Source organism: Bombina bombina, chromosome 1 (genome assembly GCF_027579735.1).
Source record: "Bombina bombina isolate aBomBom1 chromosome 1, aBomBom1.pri, whole genome shotgun sequence".
Classification (NCBI taxonomy): Eukaryota; Metazoa; Chordata; class Amphibia; order Anura; family Bombinatoridae; genus Bombina; species Bombina bombina.
The window spans coordinates 666,137,466-666,151,453 of NC_069499.1; the positions used below are offsets into that span (position 1 = coordinate 666,137,466).

Here is a 13,988-nt window from a genome sequence, read left to right on the forward strand (position 1 = left end):
TTTGACCAAATCATCATTTTTATGCATATTGTCCAACTCCAAGCTGTATAAACTTGAGTGTTTATTGGATTTAAGCATATCTGGTAATCTGTATTTGTGTAATGAGGGAGGGTGTGGCCTTAGGAGATCAACACCCTATAGCAAGGTGTGCATAATTATTAGGCAGCTTCTTTTCCTCAGGAAAAATGGGCCAAAAAAGAGATTTAACTGACTGAAAGATCAAAAATTGTAAAAAGTCTTTGAGAGGGATGCAGCACTCTTGAAATTGCTAAGATATTGGGGCGTAATCACAGAACCATCAAACGTTTTGTTGCAAATAGTCAACAGGGTCGCAAGAAACGTGTTGAGAAAAAAAGATGCAAATTAACTGCAAAAGATTTGAGAAGAATCAAACGTGAAGCTACCAGGAACCCATTATCCTCCAGTGATGTCATATTCCAGAACTGCAACCTACCTGGAGTACCCAGAAGTACAAGGTGTTCAGTGCTCAGAGACATAGCCAAGGTAAGGAAGACTGTAACCCGACCACCACTGAACAAGACGGATAAGTTGAAACATCAAGACTGGGCCAAGAAATATCTGAAGACAGATTTTTCAAAGGTTTTATGGACTGATGAGATGAGAGTGACTCTTGACGGACCAGATGGGATGGCCTGTGGCTGGATCAGTAATGGGCACAGAGCTCCACTTCGACTCAAACGCCAGCAAGGAAGAGGTGTGGTACTGGTATGGGGTGGAATTATTAAAGATGAGCTAACTGGACCTTTTTGGGTTGAAGATGGATTCAAAATCAACTCCCAAACCTACTGCCAGTTTTTAGAAGACACTTTCTTCAAGCAGTGGTACAGGAAAAAGTCTGCGTCTTTCAAGAAGACCATGATATTCATGCAGGACAATGCTACATTGCGTGCATAAAAGTACTCCACTGCGTGGCTAGCCAGTAAAGGCCTTAAAGATGACAGAATATTGACATGGCCCCCTTCCTCACCTGACCTAAACCCTATTGAGAACTTGTGGGCCCTTCTTAAACGGGAGATTTACGGTAAAGGAAAACAGCACACATCTCAGAACAGTGTCTGGGAGGCTGTGGTTGCTGCTGCACAAAAAGTTGATCGTCAACAGTTCAAGAAACTGACAGACTCCATGGATGGAAAGCTTATGACTGTTATTGAAATGATGGGTGGCTATATTGGTCACTGATTTTTTTTTTTTTTTTTTTTTTTAAATGTCAGCAATGTTTATTTGTAAATTTTGAGTTGTTTGTTTATTATTCTCACTTTAACAGATGAAAATAGAAAAGTGAGATGGGAAATTTTTTGTTTCATTTAGTTGTATAATAATTCTGCACACTAATAGTAGCCCAATTATTTTGCACACATAGATATTCTCCTAAGAAAGCCAAAACCTCACTTTTACTTACTTAAAGGGCCATAATACCCAAATGTTTAAACACTTGAAAGTGATGCAGCATAGCTGTAAAAAGCTGATTAGAAAATATCACCTGAACATCTCTATGTAAAAAAGAAAGATATTTTACCTCAAAAGTTCCTCAGTAGCCACCTCCCATTGTAAAGGATTTCTAAGCAGCATTTTAGTGTGTTTGTCCTGGGACATCTGAAGGGACTAGCATCGTGCACTCTCATATTATTTCACCAATCAGGTAAAGGAAGCTTACTATGAAATCTCATGAGAGTTAAGTCAAATCTCATGAGATCACAGTAAGAGTTCATGACCTCAGCACTGCTGATGCTGATTGGCTGCTGTTCATTTCTTCATTTTTTTTAATTTTTTTTACCTGCAGCTGGGAGCAGCTGAGTATAACTTTTTACACAGAACTTACTCTGCTGGGCTGAGGAAATTGTGAGGTAAAATATCTTCCTTTTTTACATAGAGATGCTCAGGTGATATTTTCCTGTCAGCTTTTTACAGTTATACTGCATCAGTTTCAAGTGATTTAGCATATGAGTATTATGTCCCTTTAAAGGGCCATAATACCCAAATGTTTAAACACTGGAAAGTGATGCAGTATAGCTGTAAAAAGCTGAATAGAAAATATCACCTAAACATCTCTATGTAAAAAAGAAAGATATTTTACCTCAAAAGTTCCTCAGTAGCCACATCCCATTGTAAAGGACTTCAAAGCAACAAATCAGTTTGTCTGTCCCGGGACAGCTAAGGGGTTGAGCCTCGTGCACTCTCATGTCATTTCCCTATTCACTTTAAAGGAAGTTTACTATGAAATCTCATGAGAGTTAAGTCAAATCTCATGAGATCACAGTAAAAGAGTTCATGACCTCAGCACTGTTGATGCTGATTGGCTGCTGTTCATTTCTTCATTTTTTATTTTATTTTTACCTGCAGCTGAGTATAACTTTTTACACAGAACCTATCATGCTGAGCTGAGGCGATTGTGAGGTCAAATATCTTACTTTTTTACATAGAGATGCTCAGATGATATTTTCCTGTCAGCTTTTTACAGTTATACTGCATTAGTTTCAAGTGATTTAGCATATGAGTATTATGTCCCTTTAAAGGGATAGGAAAGTCAAAATTAAACTTGCATGATTCAGATAGAGCATGTCATTTTAAGACACTTTTAAATTCACTTCTATTTTCAAATGTTCTTCGTTCTCTTAGTATCCCTTGTTAAAAAATGAATACGCACGTATCATACACTAGTGGGAGCTGCTGCTAATTGGTGCCTGCACACATTTATCTCTTGTGATTGGCTAAATAGATATTTTCAGCTTCCTGTTAGTAAAGCAATGCTGTCCCTTCAGCAATGGATAACAACAGAACGAAGAAACTTTGATAATAGAATTAAATTGGAAAGTTGTTTTAAAATTGTATGTTCTATCTGAATCATAAAAGAACATTTTGGGGTTTACTATTCCTTTAAAGTGATGGTAAACAATATATAATCTCACAATATCTAATGCTTTAATCCTATTGTGTTAACCACAACTGAATCAATACCTAAACTCCGATTCACTGTTTACCCTTATGTCACTCAGATTACACTTCAAAGCAAATACGCATGTGCACAAATATCGGGAGCGCACGAAGACTGCAAAGGTGATCAGATGATTAGCCTGAATTGCACAACCAAACGCATGCGCATAAATAACTATTGGCTTCAGCGAGCTAGCTGGACAAGCTGATGATTGGATGAAGCTTCTTAAAAAAAAAATCGATCGTGGTTATATGACATATTGAAAATTTGACAGGCAGCGATTTTCACTAGGCAAAAGTGACTATTTGCAGGTAAGGTAGTGGTTATATAAAAGTGTTAGTATATATATATATATATATTTACACATACTAACGATTAATAAACATACAGACTTTACCATCACTTTAAATATTAAGATTTGAGGTTTATTAACATTTTGGATTGACCAAGAGAATTTTAGTTGTTCAATAATTAAATTAATCCTCAAAAATACAACTTGCCTAATAATTGCAGGGCATATGAATAGACCGGTCCGGTCGCCAATTGCGATCTAAATTTCTTGCGGGCAAGTAACATTTTTGTTACCAGCCTGAGCGGCGACCTGACATTTTAAGTGGGATATAAGAAGCAATAATAAAAAATGTCAAATTGCCTTTCAAATATGCGCACACACGGGAAAGGAGGGTAGAAAGGGGAGGTTCTTTCTGTTAAATGCATTCAAAGACCTCCCCTTATCATCATGGCTCTTGGTCTCTTTCTTGTCAGTTGCTACTTCCCACCCCTAAGGTTGTCTGCGCGGGAAGACATCCTGCTAGAGCGGTGAGTATTTCTTCTCTGTGTGTGTATGAATGAAGTATGGGTTAAAGTGACTATATAGTTATGGTAGGCAGCTTGCTCACGTACATTATGCCGACGTACTCCAGGGTCCTCTGCAGAACTTAAGCACAATGTACACGAGCAAGCTGCCTACTATAACAATATAGAGCACTGCACAATTTTTCTGGACGCTATTGATGCTTCAAAAACTGACTTTACCAATTTGTAGAGAACATACCATCTCCATGCACCCAGTCAAGTCTGCATCTCCTAGCGCGGCACTGACAGTTGCGCTAGTAGTTGAAAGGCAGACGGACAGAAAGGGGGAAAAAAGTGTTTTTAACATGCTTGTTATGTCAAAGCTTTATAGGTTGAAGGGTGGCAGCATTAAATATACTTAGTCAATCGTGACTCCACATATGCTGAAGTAAAAAAAAACAGCTCAGTTATATCTCTCTTTTTTTTTTTTTTTACCTTTAGTGGAAAATAAGTCAAAACGGTACATACAGTATTACAAAGATAGTATCCCTGTTTTTTTGTAGCTGGTGATAGAAAAATATTTTCTAAAGTTAAAGCCTTTTTATTAATACTCAAGTCCCAAGTAGTAAGCAGCTCGCAAAGCATTCAAATTGGGACCTCTGTCTGCAATGCTTTGTGAGATTACAATAACACTATTTATATTGCCTGTTTACATAAGATATATACACACTACATGCAGATATACACGGGCGAAGTTTCTTGCGGGATGGTAAGTTTTGTGATTTACTTGCCCGGTGGGCGAGGGAAGTTTTTGGGTATTCATAGGCCCTGTAATTGTGCACAGAGTGTAATATAGTTAAAGGCAATACTTTGTTGTATTCTTTGCATAGGTTGAAAGTGGTGCAGCCTCATTTGCAGATATGAAATATTATGGTCTTTTGATTTTTTTGTTGTTTTTAATATGAAAGGAGACTGTGCTTTTTTAGCTGTGACAGACAGTAGCCCATGTAAATATTATTGTCTTTTCATGCAAAAACATTTCAAGTGTAGATGTCTGGAGGATTGCACTTTCCCATGATGCTAAATGAATTCACCTGGTCGATTCTGCTTCAGTTTGCAAATATTATTTATCTTGGAAAATTATGTAAACATTTACTTAACCCAGCGAATGCTAACTGCATGTTTTTTCATTTGATTTTTTTTAATATCCTGTGCTATTTGTAACTTGCAATGCCTATTTTGCAGTGTCTGCAATTCTGTCTTTTTACGAGAGGTAAATCCACTGGAAGGTCTGTTTAGCCACTAGACAAAAATATTGATATATTTTAATTTTAAATTTGTCCTTTTTTAAATGAAGGGTAAGCCATCACTCTGTCAGTCCGTCCGCCTGTCCATCCACATCGATCCATCTGCTTCCCGTATCCTCCAGAATAAAATCTAAACCTTTTACCTAATATTCACGCAACATATACTAATCTGGATATATCCCTCCTCCCAGCAGAAAATCAAAATGGTGTTGGTGGCTAATGTGAATAAAATTAAAAAAATGTATACAATCTTTGCCAAGCAGTTTACGTGATTTAAATCCTTTTCTAAATGGAGGTACAATTCTGCATTGCCCACATAAAGTTGATTCCTGCAGAATGCTTATTCTTTGAGTAGGCCCTGCTCCATTTAAAAAAAAAAAAAAAAAAAATCACAAATATATAGCTGAAAAACAAAAAGATAAAAGCTTAACCCAAACTCATGGTGATATTTATTACCACCTTGTTTCTAACAAGACACAGTGAGGGGGGAGGGACATGTACATAAATTGAATTGCCCCATTACATATACAGTACCACTTTTCTTGTTGGTAGATCATTGTATATGTAATACCAGGGCTCACTTGAAACTGTAGTAATGTAGTCTGATGTGGAGTGCCACAATAATTAGTGCTGTTAGCACCTCCTATAAACCACATGACACTTCTCCCATGTTGTAACTCCTCAAAGTCACAAGACTTTTCTTCTACTGTGCCAATGTCTGCTGAATTCCCTGCCTTCCTCTGAGGCATACCTCAAGCTATTCCTAGTGTTTCCTAACAATACATTTGTTTAGAGATATGTACAACTCGTATTACCATCTTTCTGCCTATTCAGTTTTTATTCCCTCACTTTTTGTCCTGATTTTTCTCCAGTATATACTTATATGTGTCCTCTGCTCTTGTAGAATTTCATTGGTGAAGGTAATGCACCTCCGATTCCTAACTCCCTTTCAGGCCCTCTACACCTTTACTAAGCCCATCTTATTGAGTAATTGTTTCTCTTTTTATAGTTCTGTTTTTATGGTGGGTATTTATGAATAAATGTTAATATATTTATAGTATTCCTTAGCCAAGTTCTCTGGACTCAGTAATGCATCATGGCATCTAGCTAGTGCGATAAATATTCTGACATTTTCAACACTAATTAACTTTTCTTTGGTTATGTCAATTCATAATCCCTGTGATTTTATTTCATTTACGTGTTCTTAAAGGGACACTCTAGTTAAAATTCAACTTTCATGATTCTGAAAGAGTGGCAATTTTAAACAACTTTCCTATTTACTTCCATTAACAAAATGTGCACAGTCTTTTTATATTTACACTTTTTGAGTCACCAGCTCCTACTGAGCATGTTCAAGCAATTACAGAATATACGTATATGTGTTTGTGATTGGCTGATGGCTGTCACATGATGCAGTGGGAGTGGAAATAGACACAACTTTATAAATTTGTCAGAAAAAAACGTACTACTCATTAAGTGCTATTGCATTGTTCTTGTTATCATGTATTTGTTGATTATGCAAGTCTACTGTATTTGCTGGTCCTTTAATAGAAGACCTCCTAAGTGTGTGACATGCTTTTAAAATAATAGGGGTGTCAGAATTTTAAAATCCATTGAGATACATTTGTTTAGGGATTTAAGGTTTTAATATACATGAGTGCTCAAAAAAATAAAGGTCAACCATTGGTAGTATTTTTTACTTTTTATTGCTCTTTCGGGGGAATTCATGCAAAACAAGTTTAGAGAACATTACAAAAAACAAAAGCGTTATTTATTTTCATTTGCACAGCTTCATGGAACCTTTCAAGCTGCAAGTTATTAGAGTGGTGCTAAAATATCAACAAATAGTATTGTTGATGATAATCAAAAATTACATTCTTATAGCAAAGACCTACGTAGGTGGTCTGATGATAGGAACTCATCAGTGCATCTTCACTTGGCAAGATCGATTGGAAACATGCACCAGGAGATTTCCCCGGTGGGCTGTTTGACCTCAGCAGAGGGGCACTATGTAGTGGGGAGGTGGTGTTCCTATTGGGTTATTATTGCGGACAGTCTTTGCAAGACTGCTGAGCTTCAGATAATTTGAGGCAAACATGCTGTACAGAAAAAAAATCCCTTAGAGAATGCCACGTAAGCACCATAGAGGAGCTATTCTCTAGTGGATTTAAAAAAAAAAAAAAAAGTTTTTTTTTTTTGGGGGGGGGGGGGGGGGATAGGCTGCTCCTGTCCAATAGTTGCTTCAATCTTTAGGAGTAGGAGAGACTCCTACTGTTTGGAGGAGCAGGTAAGGCGGCAGGGGGGATTGGCTTGCCCTGCACTCACCATTCCAGTCTTCACCAAGGAGAGCCCTGTCTTGCACTCAGCGAGTGCATTACCCCAGACAGATTCGGACGTCATGTCCTTCAGATTTAAACTTGAACATCTCCGCCTGTTACTGCGGGAGGTTTTGATGACTCTGGACGACTGTGACTCTATTCTGGTACCTCCCAGAGAAATTGTGTAAGATGGATAAATACTTAGAGATTCCTTCTTACTCTGATGTTTTTCCGGTTCCTAAAAGAATGACGGAAATTGTTACACGGGAATGGGAAAGACCGGGTATTCCGTTCTCACCTTCCCCTATTTTTAAGAAGATGTACCCTATAGCTGACACCATTCGGGACTCTTGGCAAACTATCCCTAAGGTGGAGGGAGCTATTTCTACCCTGGCTAAACATATGACTATCCCTATTGAGGACAGTTGTGCATTCAAAGATCCTATGGATAAAAAGTTGGAGGGTCTTCTTAAGAAGCTTTTTGTTCACCAGGGATATTTATTACAACCGACGGCCTGCATTGTACCAGTCACAACTGCGGCCGCCTTTTGGTTTGACGCTTTAGAGGAGTCTCTTAAGACTGAGATTTCTTTAGAGGAGATAATGGACAGAATTAAGGCCCTCAAGCTGGCTAATTCTTTTGTCACAGATGCCGCGTTTGAGATCGCCAAATTGGCAGCTAAGAATGCCGGATTCTCCATTTTAGCTCATAGAACCTTATTGTTAAAATCTTGGTCTGCGGATGTGTCCTCTAAATCCAAACTTTTGACTATTCCCTTTAAGGGAAAGACCCTTTTCGGTCCTGATTTGAAAGAAATAATTTCTGACATTACGGGAGGTAAGGGTCATCTACTCCCTCAAGACAAAACTTCTAAGCAAAGGGAACGACAGAGTAATTTTCGTTCCTTTCATAATTTCAAGGGAGTCCCCCCTTCCTCTGCCGCTAAGCAGGAAGGCAACTTTTCTCAAGCCAAGGCCATCTGGAGACCTAATCAGGCTTGGAACAAGGGTAAATAACCCAAGAAGCCCGCTGCTGCTCCCAAGACAGCATGAAGGGGCGGTCCCCGATCCGGGACCGTATCTAGTAGGGGGCAGGCTTTCACTCTTCGTCCAGGCTTGGATAAGAGACGTTCAGGATCCCTGGACACTGGAAATCGTGTCTCATGGATATCAGCTGGAGTTCAAAAATTCCTTCCCAAGGGGAAGGTTTCTTCTTTCACGATTGTCTGTAGACTAGATAAAAAGAGGCGTTCTTACGTTGTGTAAAAGACCTCTCCACTATGGGAGTAATTTGTCCCGTCCCAATACAGGAACAGGGGCAGGGGTTTTACTCAAATCTTTTTGTGGTTCCCAAAAAAAGAGGGAACGTTCCGACCCATTTTAGATCTCAAGAGTCTAAACAAGTTTCTCACTAGGATTTACCATCATTAAAAATAAAGGTGACATATATTCATCAGTTTAAAAAAACAAAAACTGATGAATAGCTACCTTTATTTCTTTTACAAGATATGACGAGTCTACGGATTTCATCCTTATTTATGGTATATCGCCTCCTGGTCAGCAGGAGGAGGCAAAGAGCACCACAGCAGAGCTGTATATATAGCTCCTCCCTTCCCTCCCACCCCAGTCATTCTCTTTGCCTGTGTTAATGATAGGAAGAGGTAAAGTGAGGTGTTAGTTTAGATTCTTCAATCAAGAGTTTTTTATTTTTCAAATGGTGCCAAAGTGTACTATTTTATTACCGGGCAGCTTCTGGAAGATCCAATTATGCTTGGGAACTTGTGGGATTTTAGTCTCACTGCGCCTCCCTTATTGGTGCTGCCTGGATGTGGACTTAGTGAATTTGCCTAAGACCCTTTATTATTCACAGGACCTCAGGAGGAAGAGTGGACCTCTTGACATTGTGGGTATTTTCATGCTACTCCTCAGCATGGAGGTAAGTGCAGTCTTTTTATTTCTGGGGCTTAAAAGCAGATACTCAGAACTGACTGTACTCTATTATTGCGGTTTATGGGCCTTGATAAGGGTTTCCCTGTGCAAATATGTGGATGTCATGTGCTGCATAATAAAGATGACAACATACATATTATTTTTTCCTCCAGACAGTCCTGCATTTCAATAACTTTAGCCAGGAGCGATGGGAGGTTTCTATAGTGCTCAGATGTGAGAGCGCTATAGCGGGCATAACTTTGTTTATTTTTGTGAGGCTGACGCTGGGGAATAGACTGTTAGACAGGTGTTTGTGACTTAAGTTTTTAGTACTTGAAGTTTCTAGGCCTTTATTGTTCCCGGGCTCTGTGCAATCTGTTCCGCCCACGAAGGGCGGGACTTGAGTTTGCGCGTTTGCCGCACAGTTACGCAGCTGTCGAGTCCCGGTGAACAAGTGCTTGGAAACAAGTGTATGCGTACAGCACCTAAGTCCACTTGTCACGATATGTACAAGCGGTCTTAGGCACGTTAATAGGAGAACAGCGGTGGTCACACAGAGGCAGGTAGGAGCCGCAGCAGAGCTGTGGCGGGGTGTCTGTGAGTAACGGTGTGATTCTAAAAAGGGGCCTCATGTGAGTGGTGCGAGGTATACATTGACCGCACTTGAAGGCTAAAATATCTCAAATACTTGATTTAATTTTGAGCATAATAATAAGCGTTAGCAAATTTTAAAGATACAGTACACTATTTTTGATGCACTTTCTGTTCTGATTATTTATCAGGGATTGACCACGTTTGTACTTTGCATCTGCTGCAATGGAGGACAGTACCTGTCCCATGTGTTTAGATGCCGTTGTGGAACCCCCTGTTACACTTTGTGATACTTGTGTTGAGAGAGCTTTACAATGTAAAGAAAAAACATTTTTTAATAAAGATATGTCTAAGGAAGGTGCTCAGACTGATGATATTTAGGGTATGCTGCAACTTTCTCCCCAAGCGTCACAGCCTTTAACGCCCGCTCAAGCGACTCCATGTTCTTCATCGGCATCTGCTTCTTTCACTTTGCAGGATATGGCTGCAGTTATGTCATCTACTCTCACAGAAGTGTTATCTAAGTTGCCAATACTACAGGGCAAACGCAGCAGGACAGAAACCCATATGGTTCCTGCGACTTCTGATGCTTTAATGGCTATCTCCGATGTACCTTCCCATGGATCTGAATTGGGGGGTAGGGAGACCCTTTCTAAGGGGGAACTGTCTGACTCAGCGAGTGCATTACCCCAGACAGATTCGGAAGTCATGTCCTTCAGATTTAAACTTGAACATCTCCGCCTGTTACTGCGGGAGGTTTTGATGACTCTGGACAACTGTGACTCTATTCTGGTACCTCCCAGAGAAATTGTGTAAGATGGATAAATACTTAGAGATTCCTTCTTACTCTGATGTTTTTCCGGTTCCTAAAAGAATGACGGAAATTGTTACACGGGAATGGGAAAGACCGGGTATTCCGTTCTCACCTTCCCCTATTTTTAAGAAGATGTACCCTATAGCTGACACCATTCGGGACTCTTGGCAAACTATCCCTAAGGTGGAGGGAGCTATTTCTACCCTGGCTAAACGTATGACTATCCCTATTGAGGACAGTTGTGCATTCAAAGATCCTATGGATAAAAAGTTGGAGGGTCTTCTTAAGAAGCTTTTTGTTCACCAGGGATATTTATTACAACCGACGGCCTGCATTGTACCAGTCACAACTGCGGCCGCCTTTTGGTTTGACGCTTTAGAGGAGTCTCTTAAGACTGAGATTTCTTTAGAGGAGATAATGGACAGAATTAAGGCCCTCAAGCTGGCTAATTCTTTTGTCACAGATGCCGCGTTTGAGATCGCCAAATTGGCAGCTAAGAATGCCGGATTCTCGATTTTAGCTCGTAGAGCCTTATTGTTAAAATCTTGGTCTGCGGATGTGTCCTCTAAATCCAAACTTTTGACTATTCCCTTTAAGGGAAAGACCCTCTTCGGTCCTGATTTGAAAGAAATAATTTCTGACATTACGGGAGGTAAGGGTCATCTACTCCCTCAAGACAAAACTTCTAAGCAAAGGGAACGACAGAGTAATTTTCGTTCCTTTCATAATTTCAAGGGAGTCCCCCCTTCCTCTGCCGCTAAGCAGGAAGGCAACTTTTCTAAAGCCAAGGCCATCTGGAGACCTAATCAGGCTTGGAACAAGGGTAAATAACCCAAGAAGCCCGCTGCTGCTCCCAAGACAGCATAAAGGGGCGGTCCCCGATCCGGGACCGTATCTAGTAGGGGGCAGGCTTTCACTCTTCGTCCAGGCTTGGATAAGAGACGTTCAGGATCCCTGGACACTGGAAATTGTGTCTCATGGATATCAGCTGGAGTTCAAAAATTCCTTCCCAAGGGGAAGGTTTCTTCTTTCACGATTGTCTGTAGACTAGATAAAAAGAGGCGTTCTTACGTTGTGTAAAAGACCTCTCCACTATGGGAGTAATTTGTCCCGTCCCAATACAGGAACAGGGGCAGGGGTTTTACTCAAATCTTTTTGTGGTTCCCAAAAAAAGAGGGAACGTTCCGACCCATTTTAGATCTCAAGAGTCTAAACAAGTTTCTCAGAGTTCCATCCTTCAAGATGGAGACTTTTCGGACAATTCTTCCATTGATCCAGGAGGGTCAATATATGACTACCGTGGACTTAAAGGATGCATATCTTCATATTCCTATCCACAAATATCATCACCAGTTCCTGGCCCTTTCTTTCAGGTTGGCCACCCGGGTGGAAGGTGAATCTAGAAAAGAGTTCACTAATTCCACAGACAAGGGTTCCTTTCCTGGGAACTATAATAAACTCTGTATCCATTAATTTTTTTTTTGACGGAAGTCAGAAAGTTAAAGATTCTGAATACATGCCGAACCCTTCAGTCCAATCCTCGGCCATCATTGGCTCAGTGCATGGAGGTAATTGGATTGATGGTAGCGGCAATGGACATCATTCCGTTTGCTCGTTTTCATCTCAGAACTCTACAACTGAGCATGCTCAGGCAGTGGAATGGATATTATGCAAATTTGTCTCCTCAGATAGATGTGGATCAGGAGACAAGAGATTCTCTTCTTTGGTGGTTGTCGCCGGATCATCTGTCCCAAGGGTTCCGCAGACCCTCATGGGTGATAGTGACAACGGATGCCAGTCTACTAGTTTGGGGTGCAGTCTGGGATTCCCTGAAGGCTCAGGGGGTGTGGACTCGGTCGGAGTCTCTACTTTCAATCAATATTCTGGAATTGAGAGCAATTTTCAATGTGCTTCAGACTTGGCCCCAGTTGGCGTCGGACAAATTCATCCAGTTTCAGTCGGACAACATCATGACTGTGGCTTACATCAATCTGGGAGTAACAAGGAGTTCCTTAGCGATGACAGAAGTATCCAAGATAATTCGGTGGGCGGAGGCTCACTCTTGTTGTCTGTCAGCAATCTACATCCCAGGAGTGGACAACTGGGAGGCGGATTTTTTGAGCAGACAGATGTTTCATCCAGGGGAATGGGAGCTCCATCCGGAGGTCTTTGCCACCCTGATTCTCAGGTGGGGCAGACCGGAATTGGATCTGATGGCGTCTCGTCAGAATGCCAAGCTCCCAAGATACGGATCCAGGTCCAGGGATCCTCAGGCCGAACTGATAGATGCCTTGGCAGTGCCGTGGTCGTTCAACCTAGCTTATGTGTTTCCACCGTTTGCTCTCCTTCCCCGGGTGATTTGAGCAATCAAACAGGAAAGGGCTTTGGTGATTCTAATAGCTCCTGCGTGGCCGCGCAGGACTTGGTATGCCGATCTGGTGGACATGTCCTCTCTGCCGCCGTGGAAGCTTCCATTGAGGCAGGACCTTCTCATTAAGGGACCCTTCCATCATCCGAATCTCATTTCTCTGCAGCTGACTGCTTGGAGATTGAACACTTGATTTTATCTAAGCGAGGGTTCTCTGAATTGGTCATTGATACCTTGATTCAGGCACGGAAGCCTGTTACTAGAAAGATTTATCATAAGATATGGTGTAAATATCTTTATTGGTGCGAATCCAAGGGCTACTCATGGAGTAGGGTTCGGATTCCAAGGATTTTATCTTTTCTCCAAGAAGGATTGGAGAAAGGGTTGTCAGCGAGTTCCTTAAAGGGACAGATTTCTGCTTTGTCTATTTTGCTCCACAAGCGTCTGGCAGATGTTCCAGATGTTCAATCTTTTTGTCAGGCCTTGACTAGAATCCGGCCTGTGTTTAGACCAATTACTCCTCCTTGGAGTTTGAATTTAGTTCTTAATGTTCTTCAAGGGGTTCCGTTTGAACCTATGCATTCCATAGATATTAAGTTATCTTAGAAAGTTTTTTATTTTTAGTTGCTATTTCTTCTCGCAGAGTTTCTGAGCTTTCGGCATTACAATGTGATTCTCCTTATCTTATTTTCCATTCTGATAAGGTGGTGTTACATACCAAAACCTGGTTTTCTTCCTATGGTTGTTTCTAACAAAAATATTAATCAGGAAATTGTTGTTCCTTCCTTGTGTCCTAATCCTTCTTCTAAGAAGGAGCGTCTGTTACTTAATTTGGACGTAGTCCGTGCCTTGAAGTTCTACTTACAGGCGACTAAGGATTTTTGTCAAACATCTTCTATATTTGTTGTTTTTG

General features: G+C 40.6%; 1 protein-coding gene across 1 annotated transcript in view; it reads left to right on the top strand.

Annotated features, from left to right (window-relative positions):
- The window catches only part of GAB3 (GRB2 associated binding protein 3), a 474,087-nt gene that overhangs the window by 121,076 nt on the left and 339,023 nt on the right, over positions 1–13,988 (top strand). The window lies entirely within an intron of this gene.